Source organism: Mastomys coucha, unplaced genomic scaffold (genome assembly GCF_008632895.1).
Source record: "Mastomys coucha isolate ucsf_1 unplaced genomic scaffold, UCSF_Mcou_1 pScaffold22, whole genome shotgun sequence".
Lineage (NCBI taxonomy): Eukaryota > Metazoa > Chordata > Mammalia > Rodentia > Muridae > Mastomys > Mastomys coucha.
Genome location: NW_022196905.1, coordinates 104,231,379 through 104,246,989, shown reverse-complemented (window position 1 = coordinate 104,246,989; position 15,611 = coordinate 104,231,379). Strand labels below are relative to the sequence as shown.

The 15,611-nt window shown below is 50.0% G+C and overlaps 1 protein-coding gene across 3 annotated transcripts in view; it reads right to left on the bottom strand.

The window, feature by feature from the left end:
- The window catches only part of Ttc28 (tetratricopeptide repeat domain 28), a 436,243-nt gene that overhangs the window by 24,537 nt on the left and 396,095 nt on the right, over positions 1 to 15,611 (bottom strand). The window lies entirely within an intron of this gene.

Here is a 15,611-nt window from a genome sequence, read left to right as displayed (position 1 = left end):
AAAAGCAACCCACATTACTGTGGAGTTGGCCTCCTGATGCCAGGGGTCCCCACTGCCTTCCACACTGTGGCTCGCTGGTGCCTGTAACATCTACGCAGCTGGGAACTGTACAGATGGAGCAGTGTTTGAACAATGTGTGCCCAGGCATTGGGCGCATGTCTGGAGGAGCAGGCACTCTGTCCAGACTGTGTTGCAGCGGGGCAAACCCCAACACAGGCTTATTCTAGTCCATTCTACAAACATTTGCTGATCACCTACACTGTACCAAGCATGGTGCTAGTCCAAGATGGGGAGACAGACTCATGGGTGGTTTTGATGGATAGTACAGGCTTCTTGGGTCCCTTTCCCCAGTGGGGCATGAGTATGTGACCAGTCTTGAATTCATATCTCCCCCGTGACAGGTTTTAATGGAAACCTCATGACACATTCTAAGTAAATAGAAATGTCCAGTAGAACCCTGATTTAAATAAAATGACTAGATGCTTGCTTCATGTGCATGCTGTGTGCCGTGCAGGGAAGATAAAGAGGATAACAGTGATGCCCACATCACCATCCCACCCTCCTCTGCCTATGGCCTCCTGGATCCTGACTCAGCATCAGGCCTAGGTCACATTCACATCTGGAAATGTCCAGAGCATGACCTTGGGGCTCACACGTGAGGGCTGACTCTCCAGAGTGACTTATATTCTCCAGAGCTTGCATCTCTATGCAATTCACACTTTCTAGAGTCTTAAACTCTCCTTGTTGAAATGAAAGAGTAGTCTTGTATTCCTGACCCAAGCAAACTGAAAAAGCAGTTTACTCAATAGTGAGAGTAAGAAACACTACACTAGGTGGTGGTATATGCTTGAAATCGCCACTCTTGGGAGGTTGAGGCAGGAAAATCATGAGTTCAAGACCTGCTTCAACCTGCTAAGACCCTATGTAAAAAGTTTTCTTCCATCAAGCAACTTGTGTGTAGCAGATCCTTAGCAAGGGCTGGCCTGACTGAATTCAGACAGCTTCTGCCCTGAAGAGGCTCAGAGACGGCGCCGATGATCATGGAAACCATTACACAGTAAGTACTACTGTGTTCCATAGTGAATGCTGCAGAAAGAGCCAGAGTGGGAGTGAGATGGGAGTGCCAGCAGGCATGCAGCAATCTGCCACAGGTGCTGTACAGAAAGCCTTCGGTACCACCTGGGCTGATCGCTCCTCTGGCGGCCACAGTGGAAGAGGCAGAAGGACCATCAGTAGGCAGAGTTTCAGGCAAAACTAATCCCAGCTCTGTAGGGAAAGTGGTGGGGCTTCAGGATGGGTGAGGCCAGGAACAGTGGAAGGGAGGGCCCTGGTCAGCTATGCCTTGGGCACCAAGGCCAGCCTCCCCTGCAGTGCTTGCTCTCTGGTCTGTCTACCATGCTTTGGCCCCACTCTGATAGCCTTGGCCACCACACTTGCTCATTCTTCTTTGTGGCTCTCTATACATAAGGATTCTAGCTTGATTTCTTATCCTAGCCTTCTCTAATCCTAAGTCTCCAAGGGATGGTGAGGGCTCTGCTATTACTCCAGCCTGTCCAGTGGGGTTAGCAGAGGTTGATGCTTAGATTACCAAGCTATGGAGGACAGAGGACAAAGGCTGCAGTATAAGCTGGCATCCTGGTGAGGGAAAGAAGGAGAGAACAAGGCAGGCTCCACAGCAACCTCTCCAAGGTGCCCACCTCTCCTGCCTGTACCTGTTCCAGCCCTGCCAGAGCCTAGCCTGCTACTCTGGTGATAATAAAACAAGCTGGCCATGGCGGGTTCCAAGATGCCCATGGTTGTGACCCTCCAAGAGACAGCCATGGATCAGTGCTGTGGAGCTGTGCCGGGGCTCATCCTGCTCATGGGATAGACAGGGGAATGGCAAGAGGCTTCAGAAAGGATTTCCACTTAGAAACTCGGCCTCCTGATCTCTGTGAGCATGTTGTCCATCGGCCAGGCAGGAGCTCTGCACAGGCATGGCCCTGTTTATGTCCCAGCATCCTTTGCTAATTCTTCTTGATCCCCTGCCTCAAAGCTTCTCTTGTACCAATGAGCAGTCACTTGCTGAAGACCAACTTCCAATCCGGAGCTGGAGATGGCCGCTGGTCCTCAGGCCCCGTGGAGAGGCCAGCTCCTAGTCTTGAGCCCCATGGCCTCAGAAAGATGGTTCCTTCAGAGCAAAGCTCTCCTCCCCACTGAGGGAGCCTCTCTGCTATCATGGCACAAGTTCAGTGCCTCTGCGACTTGCCTGTCCTTGGGACCAAGTGCCTTGTACATTTTTGGGGATGTTCTCCAGAACGTGTAAGAAGCTGTAAGAACCTGGGCTTCAGGGGTGCTCCCCTGGGCAGCAATACAGCCCCCCGGTTCTTTCACAGTTAATTTTAGCAAACCTTTAAGATGGGAAGGGTCTACATCCCACAGCATGGGCATCATGCTGGAGAGAGGGTAGGGTCAATGCAGGAGACATCTAATCATAACTACGTTCTTTTTAGCATTCACATTCAGGAAAATCTGGTTATGGGTACTGGATGCTGGCTCTAGACTATGTATAAACACAGGGGCACAGAAGGTGGCCATCTTCCTGCTCTGGAGCTATGAGCTACAGTTGCCAAGTGAAATGGCTGAGCAGTGACGGGTGGCCCTGCCCACGTAGCCCAGAGGTCCCAGCTTCCCTCTACAGTGCAAGGCTGAACTGCAGTTCATTGAGTCCCTTAACCTTACTAGAAAGTCCCTCTTCTGTTTAAGCTTTGTAGAGGACTGGTGGAGAGAGACAGTATCCCCAGAGACCTGTGTGCCCCTGCTGCACCAACCTAGCAGTAGCACAGCCTGTTGGTATGATACCACTGAGACCAGAGCTGGGCAAGAGAGAGGCGCATGCGTGTGTTCAGAAACAGATGCAGGGACTCCCACCCAGGCTGCTCTCTCCTCAGCAGATGTCACCCACTCCAGACCTCGGAGCCATGCATGGCACAGTGAGCATAGACTCTGATGTCAAGTCTGCTGGCTCAAACCCTCCTTGTTCACAGGCTGGCCCCACTCAGCCATCCAGTCACTAATGTACTTCCCCTCCCCGCATCTCCTGGGAGAGGCTTCTGCTTCGGGTCATTCTAGAAATGGCTGCTCTTTATAAGGTCAAAACCCAGTTACTTTAGTGTGGTTTAGGTGTCTAAATGACACCAGAAACCTGGTTGTCTAAAAGTAAATTATTACATTTACGTGACAGGAGACTCTTCTCATTCACATTCTCCTCCCCTGCCTTTTTCTCTTTCTCTCCCTCCCTTTCTCCATCTTCTCCCCTCTCTACCTCTCTCCTCTTCCTCTCTTCCTTTCTTCCCTCCTCCCCTGTCTCCCTCCACATTCCTCCCCCCTCTCTCTCCTCTTTACCTCTCTTCCCTTCCTCCCTCCTCCCCTGTCTCTCTCCACATTCCTCCCCCTATATTCTGACTTGCACCTTGACTGTCACACTGATAAAAGAATAAAAATGGTCTTCCAAGTGCTTTTTAAAGAAAATCACTCGAAGCCTGGAGCTCTGTGAGTCTGTCACCATGGCCTGGAATGATCTGGTCTGAACTCCAGGGCTGAGAGGAGGAGCTCATAGTGTTGGTCTAGCTTTTCTGCTTTCAGTAAATATAGTGATCAAACAGCTGAGGCCTGCTTCCTGTCAGCTCCACAGCCAGTCGGCAGGGAACACAAAGCTGTAATTGAGCGGAAGCCTCATTTCTTGGTGTCTCATTTTTAGGTCTTTGCTGGGAGCATGCAGTCAGTGGCATTCTCCCTGAAACATGTCTTCTGCAACCTCTGAGTTGATGTGTGACATGGACAGAGCCCAGTGCGGTCCCTGGGAGTGGTGATGGGGTGAAACCCCACCCTTCCAGATACATCCCTGCGACCTAAGACCAGCAGACCCTCCTCCCTGCAGGTGAACCAGGCTAGTCAAGGGGATGGGGTGGGGTGGGTGGGGGATGGGCAGTGGTGCACAGCACTTGGCAGGTGCGAAGGGCCCTGAAGGGGCGCGTTTTCTTCCCACTCTGGTTGTTCCTGCAAGAGCCGTGTAGGAATCAGATGCACACGCACTTTGGCGCACATCTGCTGCTCTACTCAGGGACTATTTTAAGTGCCACATGGGAGCCTATGTGAGAGTTTGCAGCAGAAGACACACTGTGCACACGACACTTGTTACTGTGTATCGCTATGAGTCCTTTCTGGAGATTTTATCTATTCTAGCAGTGCATGCATTCCTTCATGAGAATGCCGAAAGCCATAAGAAACAGTGCAGTCGCTTAAGCTCCTATGCTTTCCTGTGGTAATCACTTACCACTGTCAGATGTGGGCAAGGGAAGAAACAGAGGCCCTGCCCCATGCCCACAGAGCAAGCATGCACTGATATTCTCTGTATGTGTGTGTGTGTTTGTGTATGTGCACGTGTTTGTGCAAATGTGTGTGCACACATGTGCATGCATGCTATGCATGCATGTATGCATGAGCCATGTACACAGAAAATGAAATGTCAACACAGAAAGGCATGGTACTGGACCTCTTCCCTTATAGGCGACTGCATGAAAAGGCTTTGAGTATTGTCCTGGACTTCTAGTCCTTGTTAGTGGAGTTAGTGGCCAGAGAGGAGGGAGCTAAAATACACAAGATTACTCTGATGAGTGCTACAGCCTGCCACTGCCCTATCCCCCTGGGAATAGGAGGGGTGCCCTGAACTCAACCCCACAGAGGTCTCCCAGTCCACTCATTTCTGCTTACCAGAGGTCAGGGCAATGTGGTGGCTGGGATCAGGGAGGATAGAGCACTTCCTAGAGACCCAGTACAGTTCTGCTCAGTCTCTGTCCCACACAGCCACCTTACAAGGCCAGGGGAAATGTCTCCAGGCACCAAAGGCTGAGAAAGAGCATTTGACAGAGGAACAGAGGTGTTCCTTCCAGGCTCAGTGACTGCAAAGTATCTTCAAAGGGCCACAGAAACCGGAGTCCTGGAAGCTGCTTTGCCAGGGAAGAGTGGTCCTGTGCATTCTCTCTCCTGCCTTGGTGGTGGTGAGCGGGAAGTAGAGAAGCAGACAGGCCCTGGCTCAGGATGCTGAGGGAGCCAGACCTGGCCCATGACACCACAGCATACTGAGAACAGCCTCATTCCTGGAGGATGAGTGTGTGACCAGGGCTAGTTCTTGTTTGTTTGTTTGTTTGTCCTGAAGATTCCACTGGCCCCTAGGTGTAGTAGAGAGGAAGATCTTGCCTTCTGTACCAACCTGCAGACAGAACTGCCCTGTTCCCCATTCCACATAAGGAGCCCTGTGGGCCCTGGTCATCTGCCATTCTTGCTGTATGAGAGAAAGAGAGATGCTTTTTTCTGGGGAGAGTGGAAGGGCCCACAGCACAGAGGGCAGAAGGGACCAGCTGTATGAGCCACGAGCACACCAAGTGCTAGCATCTGGGGTAAGGTGGGCCCTTCCTGAGTAGCCTCTAAGATGAACTGGAAATAACAAGGGTCAATCTGGGTAGGACACAGAGGAGACAGCAGCCTGTTCAAGGCCCAGCTGGCCAGACTCCACTACCCCAAACTGGTGTGGAGCCTGGTGTCCAGACCATGGTCATCACTACAGGGCTTTGTACAGTTTGTGCAGCTCTTGTACTTGGAATTCTGTCTTAATTGAGGCTTAATTGCTGTGAACAGACACTATGACCAAGACAAATCTTATAAAGGAAAACAGTTAATTGGCATGATGTGCAGATGTGTGTGTGTGCATGCATGATGTGTGGATGTGTGTATACACGCATGATGTATGTATGTGTATAGGCATACATTATGTGTGTGTGTACATGTGTGATGTGTGGATGTGTGTATACACGCATGATGTATGTATGTGTGTACGCATACATTGTGTGTGTGTGTGTACATGCATGATGTGCGGGTGTGTGTGTGTGCATGCATGATGTGTGGATGTGTGTATACACGCATGATGTATGTATGTGTGTATGCATACATTGTGTGTGTGTGTGTGTGTACATGCATGATGTGTGGATGTGTGTACATGCCTGTGTATGGGGAGCATGTGCTTATCACAGTGCATATGGAGGTTAGAGAACAACTGTGGAGTCAGTTTTCTCCTTCAGTCTTTACATGGGTTCTGGGTGTTGAATTCAGGTCATAGGGCTTGTGTAGCAAAGACCTTTAACCTTTGAACCCTGGCCCTGGCTCCTGAGACCACTTTTGCCCAGGACATTTTTTTCCCTCTGTGACTTTGGTTGGGTACATGGATATTCAAGATAGGTGTATAAATCAAATACTTATTGATCATAAAGATACTGATTTTAAATAGTTCCTTGGTATTGTGCCTCTTCTTCGCTGAATTAACTGGGTTGGATTCACCCAGGAAACACATCTCAGTGTGTGGAAGTATCGCTAGACAGAGTCAACCAAGGCGGGGAGACTAATACTGAACGTGGGCAGCAGCAGCCAACAGGCTGGGTGAGGGCGAATAGAGGGGAAAGCTAGTGCAAAGCTAGTGCCAGCTGTCACCTCTGCCTCCTGGCTGGGGGTGCAATATAACCAACAGCTACATGCGCCAGCAAGCCTTCCTATCATGATAAATGGCAAGCTATCAAGCCATGAACAGAAAAACCCCTTCCTCCCATGACTCAGTCCTCCCAGGTATCTGGCCTCTGTGAAGAGAACAGTAATTAAAAATGAAAGCAAATTTGCATACTAAGGAGATGGACATATATGTTTGCTTTTATAGAAGGAATGAATTTTTGTTGTTGTTGTTGTTGTTTTTTGGTTTTTCGAGGCAGGGTTTTCTCTGTATAATCCTGGCTGTCCTAGAACTCACTCTGTAGACCAGGCTGGCCTTGAACTTAGAAATCCACCTGCCTCTGCCTCCCAAGTGCTAGGATTAAAGGCGTGCACCACCACCGTCTGGCTAGGAATGAACTTTTGATCAAATATTTGATCCTGCAGGACACAGCATCTTCATTGCTCTTCTCAGTTGGTCCATATTTCAGTTTCTTAAAAAAAGATTTGTTTATTTATTTTATGTCTGTTGATCTCTTCAGACACACCAGAAGAGGTCACTGGATCCCCTTACAGACAGTTGTGAGCCACCATGTGGTTGCTGGGAATTGAATTCAGGATCTCTGGAAGAGCAGTCAGTGCTCTTAACCACTGAGCCATCCATCTAGCCTGCATATTCCAGTATTATAATTGACTATGGTAAGAACACCACTTCACATAAACACAGATGGTAGAGATATGTTTAGGGCCATTTCAGAGATTGTAACTTCCATTCTATCCCAAGGAAAATCTCGTTGAACGTTTAACCAATGAAATTCAAGCAACAGTTTTTAAAATCAAATATAATCCAGAGACAAACCAAACTGCTGCTGCTGAGAAGTGAATCAGGATACATTTCCATAATTAAGGAGTTGGAAACGTTGCCATGAAAACACTGTAGACCTGCGGCCATCTTGAATCTGAGTTGCAGTGTCCCAGGCAGCACCTGCTGGTGTTCAGCAGGGTGATGGCTTGTGTAGTACAAGTGCATGTTTTGTGCAGGAGCAAAGTGACAGTGAAGTCACATGATGCTGGCAGGCGAGTGAGTTCTGCCAGAGCTCAGATTCACTATGAATTTGACTTTTGAATTAATTTCTGTGGCTGTTCGTGAGGAACCCCTTTGCTGTTGCCATTTCCCTTCGACTGAACCTTTGCTTCTGTCACATGACCCCTCCCACAGGGTCCAAAGCTTTGCTGTAGTGTCACTGTTGCCTTCGAGAAGGAGCCTGTTCTGTCGAAGCCATGAGCTCTTCGCTCTACAGATACTCCGGGGAGCCCTGCTCCTCAGCTCTGGTCCTGCTGATCACACAGAGCAGGTAGAGTGCTCGCTTTTGCCTTGGCTGAATGGTGAGGTGTGGAGGCTGGGTGGGACTCCAGGTCACTTAGGCTCAGCACAGGCTGGGTGGCTGCATAGACTTCTGAGGGCCTCTTGGGTGTCACTACCTGTATCTGGGTCACACGCACTGCCTAGCATTGTGGGGCCAATACAACTGAAAGCATCACTGCACAGGGAGCCTCTACCCAGAGAACCACCTCAGCTACTGGAAAACAAAATTCTACTGGTTTCACAGTGATCCCAGGATCCCTTTCTACCAGTTCCTCAGTAGAACCTGGAAGGGGCTTCCCGTGAGTGACTCTGGAAGACAACGTTTGCTTGTCATAGGACTGGCTTAGGGTAGGGCTTCTGGGACCACAGGGGACACTGCACTCTTGGACACTGCCGGGCCTCAAGCCCATGGCATTGGCTTTCCCCTCCGCTCTGGATGGAGATCATAAGGGTTTGTGATGGTTCCACATCACATCACACCATAGTGGAAGGTGGGTGTGCATGTGTGAGTGTGGAGAGCATCAGGCACCCCTCCCGGGTAGGAGCTCTGGGCCTCACAGACCGTGAGCTCCAACTCTCAGTTGGCAGGAATCATGAGCAGTTACAGCAGCTGAGCTCGGCTGCTGATGTCAAGGCCCTCCTAGAACACTGGCATTAAGCCTCATGGCAAAAGCCAGGTAGGAGAACATGTTCTTTCCTTGCCCTGGGTGCCTACTCCACTGGAAATAGTGTCAAAACAGCCAAGGAACGGTAAGCTTCTAGACCTATGCCTTCCTATGCAGCTCTCACCCTCAGAGGTACAGATGGTGACCTGGGGTCACTCAGCCTAGAAGCTCCAGGCTTACAGCCAGCTGCCCCGTCCCCTCAGCTTTCTGTAGAACCAGATCTCTCAATACACACACACACACACACATTTTCATCGGATTCTGTCCTACAAAGCACAGAAGACCCACTACAACTGGAATGACCTTCCAAGTCCCCATGAGGCCCAAAGCCCTTGTTCACTAAGAGTCCAGGAGGCCTCGGAAGGAGCTGATGTGCCAGGATGCCCCTAGGTGCTGTGTAGGAGGCTTATACATGTGTGTGGTGTGGAGGGGATGTGACACGAAGAAGAGGAAACCTTCTTGAGAGCCCTTTGTCCCCACAATTGCATGGATGAAAGCCACAGTGAATGCTGAATGACTTCTGAGAAGGGAAGGAGGAGGCCAGAGTGAAGCTCACATGTGACCCCCGAGAGCAGCTCAGCTCAGCAGCACACTGGGTGGAGCCCTCAGAGCTGTTCTACACACAACACCCCATGCACTGCAGCACATATGCACTAGGTAGCTGCAACAGAATTGTGTGGTGTGTATCAGTTTTGTGCAGGATTCTTTGAATCTAGGCAAACAGCCCACCTTTAAATTTTCTGCACAAAATAATGCCACCAAGAGCCACCAGACCCAGGCAACTTGGTCTGAAAATGAGACCACTCAACAGAGGTGCCCCAATTCTGGGCAACCCCTGGGAGAGGGGCATTTGTGCAGAAGACAGTTTCTTTAAAGAAGCCGTGGCAATCTCTGGAGTTATTGGCTATTCCCTAAGTCTTCCTTGGGATAGTCAGTTGGATACCCACACTGGGGACAAGACAGCCTGTACTCCTCCTTGGGAGGGATCGGGAAAGGCTTCCACACCCTTGCATTCAGGATAGAGACCCTCTCTCTCTCCAGTGAGCTTTGGGTAGGGGCAATTTCCTGTCCACACTGCTTCCCTGCCTAAAGGCTGAGACAGTCGGGCAATCCAGAGTGTCTGCCTGGGGCACTGGGCGGCTGTTCCCCGCTCTCCTAATTGAATTTTCTGAAAGGACCCGCTCCCCTCCCCTCCCTCAGACACCAGAGAGGCCTCTGCACAGAAGCGCCCTCCTTGTCTTTTTCTGCCACATTAACCCAGTAGGGGGTTTAACAGCCCAAGATTTTGAGAAGCTGTCGTCAAGTCATGAAAGCCCACAAATGCAACTTAAATGGTTATTAGCTGGTGGGAAACATCCCCTGCTTTCTAATACTGCCATTTAAATAACAATAATAAAGAAAATAATAACAGTAAGTGTAAATGCCCTGCCTTCTCAGCCATGATTGTACCTACCACCCACAGTCCACAGAGCCCGGTGGGTTTGGGATTTACTTAGGGCCTGGGGAGTGGGCATGGCTTTTGGTTCCGTGGGCCAGCCTGTTTCTCCAGCCAGCCAGCAGATGTCGCCCAAGTCATCTCTCAGCTGCACTGGGAGCTTTCATGGATAAATTCCTTTAAACAACACACACACACACACACACACACACACACACACACACACACACACACACAGCCAACAACAAGCTACTTCACAGACAAAAGAGCCAAGGGGTTCCTTGCTCTGTTAAGAGACACAAAACATACATATTTGCCAAATGGAAAGGTGCAGAATTAATTGGAAAAGAGATGGGATTTATATTCCTCAGCTCCCTTGGGGGTTTTATAATTATATAATAAATATTTGTGAATGCTTTCGTAAGAATTGAGGTGCTGTAGATGTGCTTACCAAAGCAAGCTTTTGCAGGCATTGTGACCCCTGCATGGGACCAAAAGAGGAAAATGAAGACTGGGGCAGCCACAGCTGCTGTGGGCTGGGTCTTTCCCCTAAGTGACCGCCTTCCTCACAGTAACCAGGAAGGCAATCCTTACTGCTGTATCCAGGGAGTGGAGGAGCCTGGGTTAGACCAGCACTATTTCCACCCCCTCAATGGCCACACTGTGTTTTTTGTAAATCAACAATTGTACAATTGTACAGCAAATGTATGTTTGCCTTATGCCACTGACTTCCTGGCAGAAGTCACACAAACAGGACCACTGTGCTCGGGGTAATGAATGAAGTGCAAGCCCTGTGGGTGATTCAAGAAAACCATGGCTTGGCTCCAGTGTTTAAAAGATCACCCAGAGCAGTTTTACCTCCTTGTGTCTATCTGATACTTTGTTAAAGTCCCCCAGTGTGACCACCCCTGAATGCAGCCTGCTGCAGTGGCGGCTGCCCTGTGGCTTTATTCGTCTTTCTGGAGAGAAGCAGAATTACAGCGTCTTCCCTGATACAACAGGTTTCTATGGTTACAGGAGACATAAATATATTATATGTTCTGTGTCACGTGGAAGGAGCAGCCAGGCGCTGTGTGCATAAGACCCCCAGGGGGACAGCACTCATGCGGATGGCTCTCTGCAGCCAGCTAAATATTTGTTTCTGGCTTTGTGGCAGGAGAGGCAAAGGAACTGCTGAGAGGCTGTCTACAGCCCTCACAGATGTGTCCGCATGACAGCCATGCTGCAAGGCAGCTTCTGCTTTGTGGGGCTTGAAAAGCAGCTGCTGCTGCCTCAAGGGGCAGAGGCCATGTGTGCCACCCCTACTGGGAGCAGAGTGGCCTGGCTCCTCTTGTTGGTCCTATCTGCAAGAGTCCCTGTGCATCCAAATTACTCTGCCAGGGCTCTGCAGGGGTTTTTGTTGTTGGTTTTGTTTTGTTTTGTTTTTCATGCTTAAAGAAGCACAATTGGGTAGTGGCTGTTGAGAAACCAAATAAGAAAAGTAGTTTCCATTCAGGGTGGGACAGGGGACTTTGCATCTAGGACTTACTTTTGCATTAAGAGAGACAAGTTCCTACGATTCCATGGGTGGGAGGGGGTGCAGATTGTTGGAAAATTAATGCAAAGAGCAAGGGCAGTGGCAGCTTGATTTCTGCAGGTATTTTTGTTGTGCAAATTGCAAAGCAATGCTCGATAAACCAACTGCTGCCGCCTGCGTCCTCTCCCGCTCAACCCTGGGTGGCGAATCGTGAATTGCTGACCCAACGCCGCTATTTCTAGACCCATGGGTGCAGAACAGTGACTGGTTTCGGGGCAGGTGAGATCCTTCACCCTCTTTTCTGTTTGTTCTTTGTTCTCTCCAACCTGCAAGATGGGTTCTGCATGACTCCAGCTAGCATCCAACCCCTGAACTTCCTGCCTTAGGCTCCTGAAGCTCTGTGTTATCTTTTCCCATGTAATGATTAGAGAGCAGAAAGAACAGGCCAGCCATGCCTAGGGAAGGAAGGAGGAGTATGCTCTGCAGACGTATCTGGTTTGAGGAGCTGTGCATGTGCCCACAGAGCAGAGGGTCTAGCTTGTGGCAGGACACACTTGTTTTCTGACCTTGGGGAGCTAAGGAATTCTTCTCTTAGGTGTGAACACACTTTGACGTGCAGTACTCAGAGGCTGGCTTGAGCACAGCTCTGAGACCCAGTGGACTAGAGATCTGAGCTAGTATGCAGTGCTCACTGGGATGAGGCCTCCCAGTGAGCCTGGGCTGACTTAAAGACAGGCACATGTCAAGCTGAGGCTGTGCCAAAGACTCCTCCTGGGTCTGAGGCCATCTCCGCTGGCTGCTATGTATGCCACACGCATGATGCAGAACCAGCATTTCTGGGCTGCAGTGGGGAGTGCCAAGCGTGGCATTTGGATTTGATTTTTAAGTCAGCATTTGAGGCACAGCCCAGAAGAAAGAGCAGAAGAGAGTGGATCAGATCAAGGGTAAGGTGGGGTTTGACAGAGGCAGAGTGTGGGTGGCTTCCGAGCGATGTGCTAACCCTCATGTGCTGCCAGCTTCCTGCTGGTACTGCCACCCCGGTCACTAGTTGCACTGCTCTGTACCACTGGATTGTTCTGGCCTCTCTCTAGACAAGCCATGTCTCTCCTCACAGATAACGGTTCTCTGGGGACCTCTTCCATAGGGTCAGGGGTCGGGGCTCCCTTACTAATCCCAAGCAGCTTTAAACATTCAGTCTCTTACTGAGTGACCAACACCTTGGGGTTTAATTACATAAAATCTCAGATCCCTTTCAGGTCTTAAATGGAATCATGGTGTAAAACAATAGCTGAAAGAGTGCCCGCAACACAGAGAGCTTCCCTATCTTTGAATCCAGTGAGCTTCTGTGGCAGAACTAGGCAGCGCAGGCTCCTGCTGCTGCATGTTTGTGGGGATGAGCACATCACAGCAGGCGGCGGAGCAGCGATGGATGATCGTCCGATGCTTCACAGACTCACTGAATGAGATGGCAGGGAGCTCTGACCATGCCCACTTGCCAGCTCCTTCATGTGATACACACTAAGCCCTTCTGTGCAGTCACAGACAGTCACACAGTCTTTGCTTCTGGAACCAAGGTCTAGAGATAGTGGGTGACATAGGGGAGGGATCCTCAGTAGCACAGTTAGAAGAGGCAAGATGGCCATAACCAAGAATGAGTGTACTTCTCAAGGAAGGGCACATGGACAAGCTCCACCAGTTTCTGGGGGGGGGGGGGTCCTTGGAAGGACAACAGAAGGGCCTGTGCTGAGGGGAAGGCAACCCTTGCAGGGCCAGAGGGTCTGGTAAGTAGGAGGGGCAGGAAGACCAGCCTCTGCTGCACAGGCTGTAGGGCAGGGCTGGGCTGGGAGGGGCTTACGATACCTGACCACATCACAGGTGAGGATGAGGGTCCGCACTGGCAAATGAGAAAGGGGTGTGGGCGGACAACTTGCTCCAAGCAATGCAGCTAGAAACTAGTGGTCCTAAGATGTGGTTTTAGGCTTCATACTGTTTCCCACAGCCTGTTGCTCTATTCTCTCAGCAGTTGTGACCAGCAGTCTGTGGGGGGCTCACTGTCAGACTGCCTGCTTGGCATGGGTCTGTCTCACCAGGTCCTATTGATGTTACTTTTGCCCCCTGGAAGCTGTCTCTAGTGTGCACTGTACATTGTGTGCTCAACGCTCTCCCCTGAAATATACACACATACCTCACTGTCTAGCACCAATCCCTCACTTCTAATGCTTCCTACTATACAATGCACACACATACAGCTGTGTGCAGTCATTGGGCAGCCCGAAGGCCTCTGCTTCCGAAGCATATGGGCACTTCATGTCTTCCTCTATAGACTAGGCTGGCCTTGGACTGAAGCCTCATCAAGTGCTGTTTTAGTTGCGGTTTGGTTACTGTGATACACACCGAGTCTAAGGGCAAACTGGGGAGGAAAGGGTTTGCTTGGCTTATTACTTCCAGGTCATAATGCATCACTTAGGGAAGTCAAGGAGGGAACTCAAAGCAGGATCCATTGAGGAAAGCCGCTCGCTGGGTCCTCATAAGTTAGCTTTCTCGTAGCCCAGGCCCACCTGCATAGGGATGGTGCTGCCAACAGTGGATCAGGCATACCCATACCAGTCAAGGCACCTCAAAGACATGGCCAAGGCTGGTCTGATCTAGACAGTTCCTCAGTTGATGTTCCCTCTGATCACGTGACTCCAGGCTGTTCCCTCTAAGCTCCTCCTCCCTGTTGCCATGTAGACTGCGCATAAGAGCCAACATCACTTGCCTTTCCAAGTCTGCCTTATTGCACTTAACACAATGATCTCCAGTTCTATCCATTTCCCTCAGAGAGATGTAGGTTTGTTCTTCATGGCTTAATAAAACAATGTATAGATATGCTATATATCCTTTATCCATTTGCCCAGGCTAGGCTGGCCATGCACCTTGGCTTTTATGAATAGGGCCATAGTGAGTGTAGGTGTGCAGGCATGCCCTACACAGTCTGATAATCAGCCTCCTATGGAAGACTCATTTACATTTCTCTAAGTCGAACCCAGGAGTTTTTAAGATCATCTGTCTACACTGCTTTGTATATTTTCCAAAAATTTTACGATAAAAAATTAAAGCTATGGAAAAGCTTTAAGATTCTCAGAGTGAATACTGAGATGCCTCCTAGTCGGATCTTGGCATCCCTAATGTTTACTGCCTGCCTACCCAGCTGTCTTTGCTCTTTCCAGGCATCTGCATAATTTCCTATCTGGGTGCACTTTAAATAACTTACACTGAATTACAGCTAATGTTCTTTCAGATACTTCGCAAGGCATGTCAGGGTTGGAGCACAATACTGGTATATGCATCTTAATATAAAATATGTGCACGAAACTACACAAAATGAACTTCACAAATCTTAACTTACATTGAGTCAGACAGGGACATTGTGCTAAAAACCCTGTAAAGAGACAGAAAACTTCAGTTTTGGCCTCCATGTTGGAGGCTGCCTTTGTCCTGTCTTTTACCTACAGAGCTTACTGAGGCGATGGCCTGAAGGCACAGATCATGGTCCCATAGTGAGTGGCCTTCCCTGTGGCTTGCTCTCTGTCATCACAGGGTTTCTGGACTTCACCTGCAATGTTCACATTTAGTTCCTACCCTTGATCACACAGCATGTGGAGCATAGCCAGGCTGATGGCTTGCTGAAGGCATGAGGCAAGAAACTGTCATCCTTGTGGAAGTCTCTGTCAGTAGAGTCTTTCTCCTGGGCAAATGCCTCACAGTGTAATGGCATGCCCACAGTGAGGGTCAGAGCGGATCACACACCCACAGTGAGGGTCAGAGCGGATCGCACGCCCACAGTGAGGGTCAGAGTGGATCACATGCCCACAGTGAGGGTCAGAGCGGATCACACGCCCACAGTGAGGGTCAGAGTGGATCATACGCCCACAGTGAGGGTCAGAGTGGATCCCACGCCCACAATGAGGGTCAGAGTGGATCACATGCACACAGTGAGGGTCAGAGTGGATCACATGCACACAGTGAGGGTCAGAGTGGATCACACGCTCACAGTGAGGGTCACAGTGGATCACACGCCCACAGTGAGGGTCAGAGCGGATCACACGCCCACAGTGAGGGTCAGAGCGGATCACA